The sequence below is a fragment of the Melanerpes formicivorus genome, unplaced genomic scaffold (assembly GCF_026170545.1).
Source record: "Melanerpes formicivorus ecotype bairdi unplaced genomic scaffold, bMelFor1.0.p_v2 SCAF_81, whole genome shotgun sequence".
Lineage (NCBI taxonomy): Eukaryota > Metazoa > Chordata > Aves > Piciformes > Picidae > Melanerpes > Melanerpes formicivorus.
This window is the reverse complement of record NW_027142433.1, coordinates 159,836-173,970: the sequence shown is the minus strand read 5'-3', so window position 1 is coordinate 173,970 and position 14,135 is coordinate 159,836. Positions and strand designations below refer to the sequence as shown.

The window sequence follows — 14,135 nt, the reverse complement described above, 5'->3', positions numbered from 1 at the left end:
ACTGCAGTCCCCTCAGTTCTGGTTGTAGCCAGGTGGGGGTTGGTCTCTTCTCCCAGGCAAGCAGCACCAGAGCAAGAGGACACAGTCTCAAGCTGTGCCAGGGGAGGTTTAGGCTGGATGTTAGGAAGAAGGTCTTCATAGAATAGAATAGAGCAGGTTGAAAGAGAGATTGGCCTTTGGAATGTGCTGCTCAGTGAGGTGGTGCCCAGGGAGTCACCATCACTGGAAGTGTTTAGAAAGAGACTGGATGAGGCACTCAGTGCCATGGTTTAGTTGATTAGATGGTGTTGGAATGGAATGGTATGGAATGGAACGGAATAGAAAAGAATAGACCAGACCGAGTTGGAAGAGACCTTCAAGATCATCGTGTCCAACCTATCATCCAACACCACCTAATCAACTAAACCATGCAACCAAGCACCCTATCCAGTCTCCTCCTGAACACCTCCAAAGATGGTGACTCCACCACCTCCCTGGGCAGCCCATTCCAATGGGCCATCACTCTCTCTGTGCAGAACCTCTTCCTAACCTCTAGCCTAAACCTCCCCTGGTGCAGCCTGAGACTGTGTCCTCTTGCTGGGCCCGGTGATGATCAAAGTTCTTTTCCAACCTGCTTACTCCTGTTTGGGTTTATTCTCCTGTATGAATTGTCAGTTCAAAGCACTCGAGAGAAATGATGTGATGGCTGTGCTGCAAAGCATCAGACTGGGGACCGAAAGACAACCTCCTGTGGATCGATGTACCGGGATATTCCAGGAACCTCTGTGCTGCCATAGACCTGGACTTAAACTCATTCCAGATGCCGCGGTGTGTTCCACATGACAATCGCACTCGGCACGTGAAGAGTGGCCAAGAGACTTCCCTTGTTTCCTTTGTGGAAGGCTTTTGTTTGTCCCCCGGCCCCGGGGGCCGTGTTCCTCTCGGGCAGGCTGCGGACGAGGCTGCCCTCGGCAGCAGGCGTGCCGCAAGCGGAGCGGCGAAGCTGTGTTCCTGGCAGTTCTCTCTCCGCCTGGATCAGGACAAAGGTACCGGCCGACAAGGACTTGCACTGACACAGGGTCAGAGAGCTGAGAGCACCAAAGGGTTTAATTGGTGAGAGCAACAGACTTGGTTGCTGCCACCCGCTGCTAAGGGGTCTGAGTGGGCCCCAAATGGGGTTTGGAGGCAGGTAAAGGTTTCTTTTGGCGTGTGAAGGGGTTTTGTGGGCATCTAGAAGGGGTGTGGAGCCCCCTGAAAGGGTCTGGGATAGTGTCAGGGGGTTCTGGGCTGGTCCACCAGCGGGTCTGGGGACATTAGAAGCGTCTGGGGGTACCTAAAACGGAGCTGGGCGTATCAGATGGGGGGTTTGGGTGCCTCCAAAGGGGTTTTGTGGGCATCTAAGTTGGGGAATCTGTGGGGGTCCTGAAGGAGTTGGGGGGTTCTCAGTGAGGTTTTGGAGTCTCTGTGGAGTGCCTGCAGTCTCCTGGAGTGCCTGTGCTTGAAACCCCCCAGAGGCCGCGCAGAGTGGTGCTCACAGTAGCTCTGCAAGCCTGCCATGGGCTCAGGAGGCTGTGCAGCGGTTAAACCTTTTCTTTTGCTCAAGCACAATCTTTCTGAATTCTTTTCTTGGATTTTTTTTTTTCCCAGGGTGATGTGAAACTGTCTGATTTTGGGCTAAGCACAGCTGTTCAGAAGTCTCAGAGACCTGAGCTCTACAGGAACCTTGAACCCAAGCAGCCAGTGCCTTCTGTGAGTACAAGCTGTCCTTGTTCAACGTGGAAGTAGTTGAGAGCTGAAGCCAGACCACACCATAATTCCCTTAGCTTCCTCTTCTGCAGATTAAACAGTCCCAGTTCCTTCAGCCACTCCTCATAAGACTTGTTATCCAGACCCCTCACCAGCTTTGTGGCCCTTCTCTGGACTCACTCTCTCACAAGGGGTGTCCTGGGGAACACCACTTGTGCCCGGCCGGCCACCGGCTGGGTTTAACTCTGTTCCCCACCGCTCTTGGGGCCTGGCCATCCATCCTGTTCTGCTGTCCAGCAGTCCCTTTGAAAAAAAATCCATCTGAAAAAAGAAGTAGCAGAGAAGGAAAGCTGAAGCTGCAAAGACTGCAGTCCCCTCAGTTCTTGTGGTACCCTCTGTGAGATCCTAAGCCACCTGAACTGAGCCGGTCAGGCAGCCAAGCTAGTGCAGCAGTGTCTTCTGGAGAGTTGATAGGAGCCAGTTCTGTGGGGTTTGTTGAAGTGAGTGGCCAGTCGTTCTACATGAACAATTGTCTTAGTGCTAGCAAGCAGGAGGCTCTGAAGTGTGGTACTTTGAGAGCTCCATTCATACTTGCCCTTCAGGAGGAGCCAGCTCTTTCATTGAAGGATCTTCCTGAGCTGTCCAAGTACAATTTCTGTTGACACTTTTCAGCTCTTACATCCAGGTTGCTGACAGAGGATGTTGGGTTTGTGGGCCCTGGCAGCGACAGTTTTCCAAAGAGGAGCTCTAAGGCCAGCTGCAAGGTTAGGTTTGGATTCTCCAGGGGTGCCTGTGCTTGAAAGCCCCCCAGAGGCCGTGCAGAGTGGTGCTCGCAGTAGCTCTGTGCAAGTCTGCCATGGGCTCAGGAGGCCAGTATCTAGAGAGAGGGAGAGGGAAGGACAGTGACACTTCTAAGACAGTTTTAAAGAAATAATTATGAGAAGAGGCAAATTAATTCTGGGGACTCATGTGATATATCTGTTTAAGAGAAAAAAAAATGAAGGAGGTTTCTGACCATAACCAGGCTGACAAAGCACAGTAATGTGGTTTCCTATGGGATTCAACTCCTCCTGCATTGCACAGGACACTTCAACAGCTGTCCTGACAAGCTCTAAGTAATGAACTTAATCCACCCTGTGCAAGCAATGGGGCAAAAGATTACAAAATCCATGTATGCAATTGAGATGTGTTACGTTGGGACGCCCAGGATACACCTCATCGAGCTCTCCTAGTTTTTAGACGCAAGATGGAAGAAGGAAGGGGGAAGACAGAGCAGAAGGTCTATTTAAATATGAAACTCCTAGGCTGAAAGAAAAGAAAAACATTTTAAAGACCACTCAGTGAGACTCTGTCACCAGCATAGCTAATCACAGAATCACTGAGTGTTAGGGGTTGGAAGGGACCCCAAAATAGCATCCGGTCCAACCCCTGTGCCAGTGCAGGATCACCTGGGGCAGGTTTTGAATGTCTCCAGAGACTCCACTAACTCTCTGGGCAGCCTGCTCCAGGGCTCTGGCACACACAGTGAAAAGGTTTTCCCTTCTGTTCCTGTGGAACTTCCTCCTTTTATTCGTCGGACACAGCGAAGCCGCTGGGTCGTGTTGCTGCGGCAAGGTGACCCACCCTGTAGTTCAGGGCCTGGGTCTCTGCCTTCATGGCAGCCTGTTCCCTTGGCACCCTGTCAGCTTAACAGCCCTGTACTCGGGGTCTGTGTGACGAGTTGTGGAGCCCTCCATTCCCCCTTCTGTCCCCAGCAGCAGCCCAAGGTCCCTGTAAGCAGGGCTGGGGAGGCTGCTTTAGGCAGCTGACAGGAACCAACCTTGCCTGGCCCTTAGGGGGCTGAGGTCAGTCCCTGGGCTCCTGAAGAGGTGGTGTTGCGCTGCTGCCAGGAGGGCCGACCCGTAGGTGGGGCACGGGCCAGAGCCTGTGGCTCTCTGTGGGGCTTTTTGGGAGTGCTGCTGAGGCCTCACTCTGTCCTGTTGGCATCCTTTGTCAGGGTAGCCAGATCCTAGGCCTGATGTCTATCGTTAGCTCAATTGCAGAATTTCCTCGTCTGCTGTTCCTGTCCGTAAATTTTTGCCAGTGCTTCTGTAATAAAAAGGTTTTTATTTCTCCTGTAACTTGCAAGCTGGTGACCTCCTTAGGAGCACCACTGTGTTGTTCACAAAGTTCTTTGCTGTTGCAAAGCTGGGAGAAGTGTGAGGTTCAGCTGATGAAGTTTCTCTCTTTTAGAAGTGTCTGCTCAGCCGTCCTCTTCCTGGATCTCGGAGCTTTGTCTCTCCCTGTTTGCGGTGCCCCGACAAGGACTTGTGCCGACACATCCTCGGGAAGCTGAAACCACCAAAGGGTTTAATGGGTTTGAGACAAAATTCACCCAACTCATTCTGCGGTGGTGTACGGGAAAGAGTCGGTAGGGGAAGCCGCAGGACAGCCTGCAGCAAAGCTCAGGACTTGTTCCCTCGCCTCTTCCTTCTGCGCGTGTCCTCGTCGGCCGCCTGTAAGCGAGACGCTTCGCCAGCTGGCTTGTTTGAATTCAGTAAAGTTATGGCATGGAAGTTATCTGGTAGGAGTCGTTGCTAAACAGATGTAGTTGAAGCTTTGTATCTTCCGTTCTCTCTACTAGTTATTCTAATCTTGCCCTGTTGGTTTAGCCCATCAGTTTTCATGTTCTCTTCATCTATTAGTAGCAGAAGAAAGGGCCCCTTGATTCCAGTATTTCTTGCTGTAGTTCAGAGGTAGAGTTGGCTTTCCCTCTGACCTTTTATACTTGTACTTTGTGTTAAGTGGAACCCAAAACTGAATAGGATACTTTGTGTAAAGCTTGAGCAGCCCTTAACTTTCGAATTATTATACTGCATGCACTACTGCTTTGCAACATTCACAGGACTGTGGTGGTGTCAGACAGTTCACTTGCATTTAGCTCCTCAGGGGCCAGGCCTTCCTTTGGGCTGATAGTCTTGGCCAAAGCTGCAATGTTCAGTCCTTGCTGTGAAAGGCAGGAGGTGCTGGCTGGGCAGTTTGCTTTATTTTGTGCCTTTCTGGGGGCGAATCAAAGGGAGTGGGGGGATTGTGGGTGGGCTGGTTCTGCCACGTGGGGCAGGGGGCTGCTGCAGCAGAGGAGCAGGTGAGCGAGGGCTGGGGGCCCCCCCCTAAAGTGCTGAAAATTCTCCGAGGGCACCACACTATCTTTAAAAGTGTAAGTACTGGGGTGAGGCGAGGCGGAGGCAAACCTCTGGTTTGCAGCTGGAGAGGGAGGGCTTGGAGTGACTGGTGCGTAAGAAAGCTTTGGAAACGACCCCTGTCTGCCCTCTCTGCTTCTAAAAGGCTTTTAGCATTGGAAAATAAAACCCACGTGGGGGCCCGGCTGCTGCCCACGCCCAGGGAGGTGCTCAGTGCTGCCACCCGGTGTGTAACGGCCGGCAGTGCAGCCGTGCCGTGGCGTGTGTCGCCCCGGGGGAGCTCAATGCTGCCACCCGGTGTGTAACGGCCGGCAGTGCAGCCGTGCCGCGGCGTGTGCCGCCCCGGGGGAGCTAATTTCTGCAGCCTAACTGCGCTGAATGCTCGAAAATTCTTAGGGGGAGAGCGGAGAGCTTGACTCGAGCGTCGCTATGGATCCGGCGCCTGCGCCCTAGCCCGGATCTGCTTCCCAGTCGCTTCCAGTTCTCTGCCAGTCCTTTGGTGGGGGGAAACTGTTGGGACCGGGAGGGCACCGGGAGGAGGCCATTACTGTGTAGTTTGGTAATACCGACGGCTGCAGCTGGTGCTGAGCTAAACAGAATGATCACAGAAGGCTTTTGCTCTGAAGCCAGAGCTGCCTGCTGGCGGAACGAACGTTTTTCTGACAGCTCTTGGAGGAACATTTCTGTACAGGTGTTCCCCAGGGCTCCTCAGCTGCTCAGAACTCAACGTGTTGTCTTGGAGGGGAATAAAACCCAATGGAAAGCTGAGAGTGAGGTGACAACGCAGGCAACGCCCCCCCCGGCGTGGCACCGCCCCCCCCAGCGTGGCACCGCCCCCTCAGCGTGTCACCGCCCCCCTCCAGCGTGTCACCGCCTCCCCCAGCGTGGCACCGCCCCCCCAGCGTGTCACCGCCCCTCCCAGCGTGTCACCGCCCCCCCAGCGTGTCACCGCCCCCCCCAGCGTGTCACCGCCCCCCCCTCCAGCGTGTCACCGCCCCCCTCCAGCGTGTCACCGCCTCCCCCAGCGTGGCACCGCCCCCCCAGCGTGTCACCGCCCCCCCTCCAGCGTGTCACCGCCCCCCTCCAGCGTGTCACCGCCCCCCTCCAGCGTGTCACCGCCCCCCTCCAGCGTGTCACCGCCTCCCCCAGCGTGGCACCGCCCCCCCAGCGTGGCACCGCCCCCCCAGCGTGTCACCGCCCCCCTCCAGCGTGTCACCGCCCCCCTCCAGCGTGTCACCGCCCCCCTCCAGCGTGTCACCGCCCCCCCTCCAGCGTGTCACCGCCCCCCTCCAGCGTGTCACCGCCCCCCCCCGCGTGGCACCGCCCCCCCAGCGTGGCACCGCCCCCCCAGCGTGGCACCGCCCCCGCCCAGCGTGTCACCGCCCCCCTCCAGCGTGTCACCGCCCCCCAGCCTGAACCCCACCCCCCAGCATGGCACCGCCCTGAACAACATGGCGCCAGATGCTTTCAGGGTTGTGGCTGGTAGAGGTTGCAGCTCTTCTGCTGTGTCCCAGGTCAGTGCCAGTCTCTGCTGCTTTGTGGGGTTTCTCTATAGCAGCCGCTGGAGGTGCGCGGGGCTTGGGGGGGTGGCCACCGGCGGGGCAGCGCGGGGCTTTTGGGGGGGGGGGGGGGGGGGGGGGGGCGTGTCCGGGCTTGACCGGTGGGGCTCTGCGGGGGTGGCGGCTGCTGCCTCAACCGTACCCAGAGGCCCCGTGGGAGCTCAATGCTGCCACCCTGTGTGTAATGGCCGGCAGTGCAGCCGTGCCGCGGCGTGTGCCGCCCCGGGGGAGCTCAATGCTGCCACCCGGTGTGTAATGGCCGGCAGTGCAGCCGTACCGCGGCGTATAGCGCCCCGTGGGAGCTCAGTGCTCAACCCTGTGTGTAAGGGCCGCAGTGCAGCCGTGCCGCGGCGTGTGCCGCCCCGTGGGAGCTAATTTCTGCAGCCTAACTGCGCCGAATGCTCGAAAATTCTTAAGGGAAGAGCGGAGAGCGGAGAGCTTGACTCGAGTGTCGCTATGGATCCGGCGCCTGCGCCCTAGCCCGGCTCTGCTGGCGCCACAGGGGCAGCGTCCCGGTGGTCGCTATGGATCCGGCGCCTGCGCCCTAGCCCGGCTCTGCTGGCGCCACAGGGGCAGCGTCCCGGTGGTCGCTATGGATCCGGCGCCTGCGCCCTAGCCCGGCTCTGCTCGCGCCAGGGGGGCAGCGTCCCGGTGGTCGCTATGGAAAAAAAATCCATCTGAAAAAAGAAGTAGCAGAGAAGGAAAGCTGAAGCTGCAAAGATTGCAGTCCCCTCAGTTCTGGTTGTAGCCGGGTGGGGGTTGGTCTCTTCTCCCAGGCAAGCAGCACCAGAACAAGAGGACACAGTCTCAAGCTGTGCCAGGGGAGGTTTAGGCTGGATGTTAGGAAGAGGCTTACAGCTTGGCCAAAGACTCTTCCGATCCCTGTCTTCTGGTCGTGACCAGCAGCGTGCACGGGTGGCCAAGAAGGCCACTGGCAACCTGGCCAATATCAGGATCAGAGTGGCCAGCAGGAGCAGGGAGGTCATTCTGCCCCTGCACTTGGCACTGGTTAGGGCACACCTTGAGTCCCGTGTCCAGTTCTGGGCCCCTCCGTTTAAGCAAGACGTTGAGTTGCTGGAAGGTGTCCGGAGAAGGGCAACAAAGCTGGGGAGGGGTTTGGAGCACAGGCCTGTGAGGAGAGGCTGAGGGAGCTGGGGTTGCTTAGCCTGGAGAAGAGGAGGCTCAGGGGAGACCTTCTTGCTTTCTACGACTCCCTGAAGGGAGGTTGTAGCCAGGTGGGGGTTGGTCTCTTCTTCCAGGCAAGCAGCACCAGAACAAGAGGACACAGTCTCAAGCTGTGCCAGGGGAGGTTTAGGCTAGAGGTTAGGAAGAGGTTCTGCACAGAGAGAGTGATTGCCCATTGGAATGGGCTGCCCAGGGAGGTGGTGGAGTCACCATCTTTGGAGGTGTTCAGGAGGAGACTGGATAGGGTGCTTGGTTGCATGGTTTAGTTGATTAGGTGGTGTTGGATGATAGCTTGGACACGATGATCTTGAAGGTCTCTTCCAACCTGGTCCATTCCATCCCATTCCAATCAACTAAACCATGGCACTGAGTGCCTCATCCAGTCTCTTTCTAAACACTCCCAGTGATGGTGACTCCACCACCTCCCTGGGCAGCACATTCCAAAGGCCAATCTCTCTTTCAACCTGCTCTATTCTATTCTATGAAGACCTTCTTCCTAACATCCTGGTTTCATTGGTGAGAGCAACAGACTTGGTTGCTGCCACCCGCTGCTAAGGGGTCTGAGTGGGCCCCAAATGGGGTTTGGAGGCAGGTAAAGGTTTCTTTTGGCGTGTGAAGGGGTTTTGTGGGCATCTAGAAGGGGTGTGGAGCCCCCTGAAAGGGTCTGGGATAGTGTCAGGGGGTTCTGGGCTGGTCTACCAGCGGGTCTGGGGACATTAGAAGCGTCTGGGGGTACCTAAAATGGAGCTGGGCGTATGAGATGGGGGGTTTGGGTGCCTCCAAAGGGGTTTTGTGGGCATCTAAGTTGGGGAATCTGGGGGGGTCCTGAAGGAGTTGGGGGGTTCTCGTCAAGCTATGAGCAGACACACAGAGAGATGTTAACGGACTTTCTTTGATCATTCCAGGTCTGGTGTGCTGGGACTGGCAGGATCTTCCTGAGCTGTCCATGTACAGTTTCTGTCGACACCCTTCAGCTCGTACATCCGGTTTGCTGACAGAGGGTGTGGGGTTTGTGGGGCCCGGCAGCGAGAGCTTTCCAAAGAGGAGCTCTTCAGGGCAGCTCCAAGGTTAGGTTTGGATTCTCCTGGAGTCGCACACAGAACGACTCTCACGATTCCAGTGGTCTAATTTCATAGCTGCATTTTCATCTCTCTGCCTAGGTGACAGGACGACCTCACTAATGGAGAGAGATAGCCTGAGCTCTGCAGGAACCTTGAACCCAAGCAGCCAGTGCCTTCTGTGAGTACAAGCTGTCCTTGCTCAACGTGGAAGTAGTTGAGAGCTGAAGCCAGACCACACCATAATTCCCTCAGCTTCCTCTTCTGCAGATTAAACAGTCCCAGTTCCCTCAGCCACTCCTCATAAGACTTGTTATCCAGACCCCTCACCAGCTTTGTGGCCCTTCTCTGGACTCACTCTCTCACAAGGGGTGTCCTGGGGAACACCACTTGTGCCCGGCCGGCCACCGGCTGGGTTTAACTCTGTTCCCCACCGCTCTTGGGGCCTGGCCATCCATCCTGTTCTGCTGTCCAGCAGTCCCTTTGAAAAAAAATCCATCTGAAAAAAGAAGTAGCAGAGAAGGAAAGCTGAAGCTGCAAAGACTGCAGTCCCCTCAGTTCTGGTTGTAGCCAGGTGGGGGTTGGTCTCTTCTCCCAGGCAAGCAGCACCAGAGCAAGAGGACACAGTCTCAAGCTGTGCCAGGGGAGGTTTAGGCTGGATGTTAGGAAGAAGGTCTTCATAGAATAGAATAGAGCAGGTTGAAAGAGAGATTGGCCTTTGGAATGTGCTGCTCAGTGAGGTGGTGCCCAGGGAGTCACCATCACTGGAAGTGTTTAGAAAGAGACTGGATGAGGCACTCAGTGCCATGGTTTAGTTGATTAGATGGTGTTGGAATGGAATGGTATGGAATGGAACGGAATAGAAAAGAATAGACCAGACCGAGTTGGAAGAGACCTTCAAGATCATCGTGTCCAACCTATCATCCAACACCACCTAATCAACTAAACCATGCAACCAAGCACCCTATCCAGTCTCCTCCTGAACACCTCCAAAGATGGTGACTCCACCACCTCCCTGGGCAGCCCATTCCAATGGGCCATCACTCTCTCTGTGCAGAACCTCTTCCTAACCTCTAGCCTAAACCTCCCCTGGTGCAGCCTGAGACTGTGTCCTCTTGCTGGGCCCGGTGATGATCAAAGTTCTTTTCCAACCTGCTTACTCCTGTTTGGGTTTATTCTCCTGTATGAATTGTCAGTTCAAAGCACTCGAGAGAAATGATGTGATGGCTGTGCTGCAAAGCATCAGACTGGGGACCGAAAGACAACCTCCTGTGGATCGATGTACCGGGATATTCCAGGAACCTCTGTGCTGCCATAGACCTGGACTTAAACTCATTCCAGATGCCGCGGTGTGTTCCACATGACAATCGCACTCGGCACGTGAAGAGTGGCCAAGAGACTTCCCTTGTTTCCTTTGTGGAAGGCTTTTGTTTGTCCCCCGGCCCCGGGGGCCGTGTTCCTCTCGGGCAGGCTGCGGACGAGGCTGCCCTCGGCAGCAGGCGTGCCGCAAGCGGAGCGGCGAAGCTGTGTTCCTGGCAGTTCTCTCTCCGCCTGGATCAGGACAAAGGTACCGGCCGACAAGGACTTGCACTGACACAGGGTCAGAGAGCTGAGAGCACCAAAGGGTTTAATTGGTGAGAGCAACAGACTTGGTTGCTGCCACCCGCTGCTAAGGGGTCTGAGTGGGCCCCAAATGGGGTTTGGAGGCAGGTAAAGGTTTCTTTTGGCGTGTGAAGGGGTTTTGTGGGCATCTAGAAGGGGTGTGGAGCCCCCTGAAAGGGTCTGGGATAGTGTCAGGGGGTTCTGGGCTGGTCCACCAGCGGGTCTGGGGACATTAGAAGCGTCTGGGGGTACCTAAAACGGAGCTGGGCGTATCAGATGGGGGGTTTGGGTGCCTCCAAAGGGGTTTTGTGGGCATCTAAGTTGGGGAATCTGTGGGGGTCCTGAAGGAGTTGGGGGGTTCTCAGTGAGGTTTTGGAGTCTCTGTGGAGTGCCTGCAGTCTCCTGGAGTGCCTGTGCTTGAAACCCCCCAGAGGCCGCGCAGAGTGGTGCTCACAGTAGCTCTGCAAGCCTGCCATGGGCTCAGGAGGCTGTGCAGCGGTTAAACCTTTTCTTTTGCTCAAGCACAATCTTTCTGAATTCTTTTCTTGGATTTTTTTTTTTCCCAGGGTGATGTGAAACTGTCTGATTTTGGGCTAAGCACAGCTGTTCAGAAGTCTCAGAGACCTGAGCTCTACAGGAACCTTGAACCCAAGCAGCCAGTGCCTTCTGTGAGTACAAGCTGTCCTTGTTCAACGTGGAAGTAGTTGAGAGCTGAAGCCAGACCACACCATAATTCCCTTAGCTTCCTCTTCTGCAGATTAAACAGTCCCAGTTCCTTCAGCCACTCCTCATAAGACTTGTTATCCAGACCCCTCACCAGCTTTGTGGCCCTTCTCTGGACTCACTCTCTCACAAGGGGTGTCCTGGGGAACACCACTTGTGCCCGGCCGGCCACCGGCTGGGTTTAACTCTGTTCCCCACCGCTCTTGGGGCCTGGCCATCCATCCTGTTCTGCTGTCCAGCAGTCCCTTTGAAAAAAAATCCATCTGAAAAAAGAAGTAGCAGAGAAGGAAAGCTGAAGCTGCAAAGACTGCAGTCCCCTCAGTTCTTGTGGTACCCTCTGTGAGATCCTAAGCCACCTGAACTGAGCCGGTCAGGCAGCCAAGCTAGTGCAGCAGTGTCTTCTGGAGAGTTGATAGGAGCCAGTTCTGTGGGGTTTGTTGAAGTGAGTGGCCAGTCGTTCTACATGAACAATTGTCTTAGTGCTAGCAAGCAGGAGGCTCTGAAGTGTGGTACTTTGAGAGCTCCATTCATACTTGCCCTTCAGGAGGAGCCAGCTCTTTCATTGAAGGATCTTCCTGAGCTGTCCAAGTACAATTTCTGTTGACACTTTTCAGCTCTTACATCCAGGTTGCTGACAGAGGATGTTGGGTTTGTGGGCCCTGGCAGCGACAGTTTTCCAAAGAGGAGCTCTAAGGCCAGCTGCAAGGTTAGGTTTGGATTCTCCAGGGGTGCCTGTGCTTGAAAGCCCCCCAGAGGCCGTGCAGAGTGGTGCTCGCAGTAGCTCTGTGCAAGTCTGCCATGGGCTCAGGAGGCCAGTATCTAGAGAGAGGGAGAGGGAAGGACAGTGACACTTCTAAGACAGTTTTAAAGAAATAATTATGAGAAGAGGCAAATTAATTCTGGGGACTCATGTGATATATCTGTTTAAGAGAAAAAAAAATGAAGGAGGTTTCTGACCATAACCAGGCTGACAAAGCACAGTAATGTGGTTTCCTATGGGATTCAACTCCTCCTGCATTGCACAGGACACTTCAACAGCTGTCCTGACAAGCTCTAAGTAATGAACTTAATCCACCCTGTGCAAGCAATGGGGCAAAAGATTACAAAATCCATGTATGCAATTGAGATGTGTTACGTTGGGACGCCCAGGATACACCTCATCGAGCTCTCCTAGTTTTTAGACGCAAGATGGAAGAAGGAAGGGGGAAGACAGAGCAGAAGGTCTATTTAAATATGAAACTCCTAGGCTGAAAGAAAAGAAAAACATTTTAAAGACCACTCAGTGAGACTCTGTCACCAGCATAGCTAATCACAGAATCACTGAGTGTTAGGGGTTGGAAGGGACCCCAAAATAGCATCCGGTCCAACCCCTGTGCCAGTGCAGGATCACCTGGGGCAGGTTTTGAATGTCTCCAGAGACTCCACTAACTCTCTGGGCAGCCTGCTCCAGGGCTCTGGCACACACAGTGAAAAGGTTTTCCCTTCTGTTCCTGTGGAACTTCCTCCTTTTATTCGTCGGACACAGCGAAGCCGCTGGGTCGTGTTGCTGCGGCAAGGTGACCCACCCTGTAGTTCAGGGCCTGGGTCTCTGCCTTCATGGCAGCCTGTTCCCTTGGCACCCTGTCAGCTTAACAGCCCTGTACTCGGGGTCTGTGTGACGAGTTGTGGAGCCCTCCATTCCCCCTTCTGTCCCCAGCAGCAGCCCAAGGTCCCTGTAAGCAGGGCTGGGGAGGCTGCTTTAGGCAGCTGACAGGAACCAACCTTGCCTGGCCCTTAGGGGGCTGAGGTCAGTCCCTGGGCTCCTGAAGAGGTGGTGTTGCGCTGCTGCCAGGAGGGCCGACCCGTAGGTGGGGCACGGGCCAGAGCCTGTGGCTCTCTGTGGGGCTTTTTGGGAGTGCTGCTGAGGCCTCACTCTGTCCTGTTGGCATCCTTTGTCAGGGTAGCCAGATCCTAGGCCTGATGTCTATCGTTAGCTCAATTGCAGAATTTCCTCGTCTGCTGTTCCTGTCCGTAAATTTTTGCCAGTGCTTCTGTAATAAAAAGGTTTTTATTTCTCCTGTAACTTGCAAGCTGGTGACCTCCTTAGGAGCACCACTGTGTTGTTCACAAAGTTCTTTGCTGTTGCAAAGCTGGGAGAAGTGTGAGGTTCAGCTGATGAAGTTTCTCTCTTTTAGAAGTGTCTGCTCAGCCGTCCTCTTCCTGGATCTCGGAGCTTTGTCTCTCCCTGTTTGCGGTGCCCCGACAAGGACTTGTGCCGACACATCCTCGGGAAGCTGAAACCACCAAAGGGTTTAATGGGTTTGAGACAAAATTCACCCAACTCATTCTGCGGTGGTGTACGGGAAAGAGTCGGTAGGGGAAGCCGCAGGACAGCCTGCAGCAAAGCTCAGGACTTGTTCCCTCGCCTCTTCCTTCTGCGCGTGTCCTCGTCGGCCGCCTGTAAGCGAGACGCTTCGCCAGCTGGCTTGTTTGAATTCAGTAAAGTTATGGCATGGAAGTTATCTGGTAGGAGTCGTTGCTAAACAGATGTAGTTGAAGCTTTGTATCTTCCGTTCTCTCTACTAGTTATTCTAATCTTGCCCTGTTGGTTTAGCCCATCAGTTTTCATGTTCTCTTCATCTATTAGTAGCAGAAGAAAGGGCCCCTTGATTCCAGTATTTCTTGCTGTAGTTCAGAGGTAGAGTTGGCTTTCCCTCTGACCTTTTATACTTGTACTTTGTGTTAAGTGGAACCCAAAACTGAATAGGATACTTTGTGTAAAGCTTGAGCAGCCCTTAACTTTCGAATTATTATACTGCATGCACTACTGCTTTGCAACATTCACAGGACTGTGGTGGTGTCAGACAGTTCACTTGCATTTAGCTCCTCAGGGGCCAGGCCTTCCTTTGGGCTGATAGTCTTGGCCAAAGCTGCAATGTTCAGTCCTTGCTGTGAAAGGCAGGAGGTGCTGGCTGGGCAGTTTGCTTTATTTTGTGCCTTTCTGGGGGCGAATCAAAGGGAGTGGGGGGATTGTGGGTGGGCTGGTTCTGCCACGTGGGGCAGGGGGCTGCTGCAGCAGAGGAGCAGGTGAGCGAGGGCTGGGGGCCCCCCCCTAAAGTGCTGAA

At 54.7% G+C, this 14,135-nt stretch overlaps 2 long non-coding RNA genes across 2 annotated transcripts; both read left to right on the top strand.

Annotated features, from left to right (window-relative positions):
- Positions 1 to 619: 619 nt before the first annotated feature.
- On the top strand, positions 620 to 4,598 carry LOC137454508 (uncharacterized). The gene is made up of 3 exons (XR_010990618.1): positions 620 to 1,025; positions 1,627 to 1,728; positions 3,958 to 4,598. It is a non-coding gene; the product is annotated as an uncharacterized lncRNA (long non-coding RNA).
- Positions 4,599 to 8,489: 3,891 nt separating this feature from the next.
- On the top strand, positions 8,490 to 13,863 carry LOC137454510 (uncharacterized). The gene is made up of 5 exons (XR_010990620.1): positions 8,490 to 8,715; positions 8,809 to 8,887; positions 9,903 to 10,273; positions 10,875 to 10,976; positions 13,206 to 13,863. It is a non-coding gene; the product is annotated as an uncharacterized lncRNA (long non-coding RNA).
- The last annotated feature ends 272 nt before the right edge of the window (positions 13,864 to 14,135 follow it).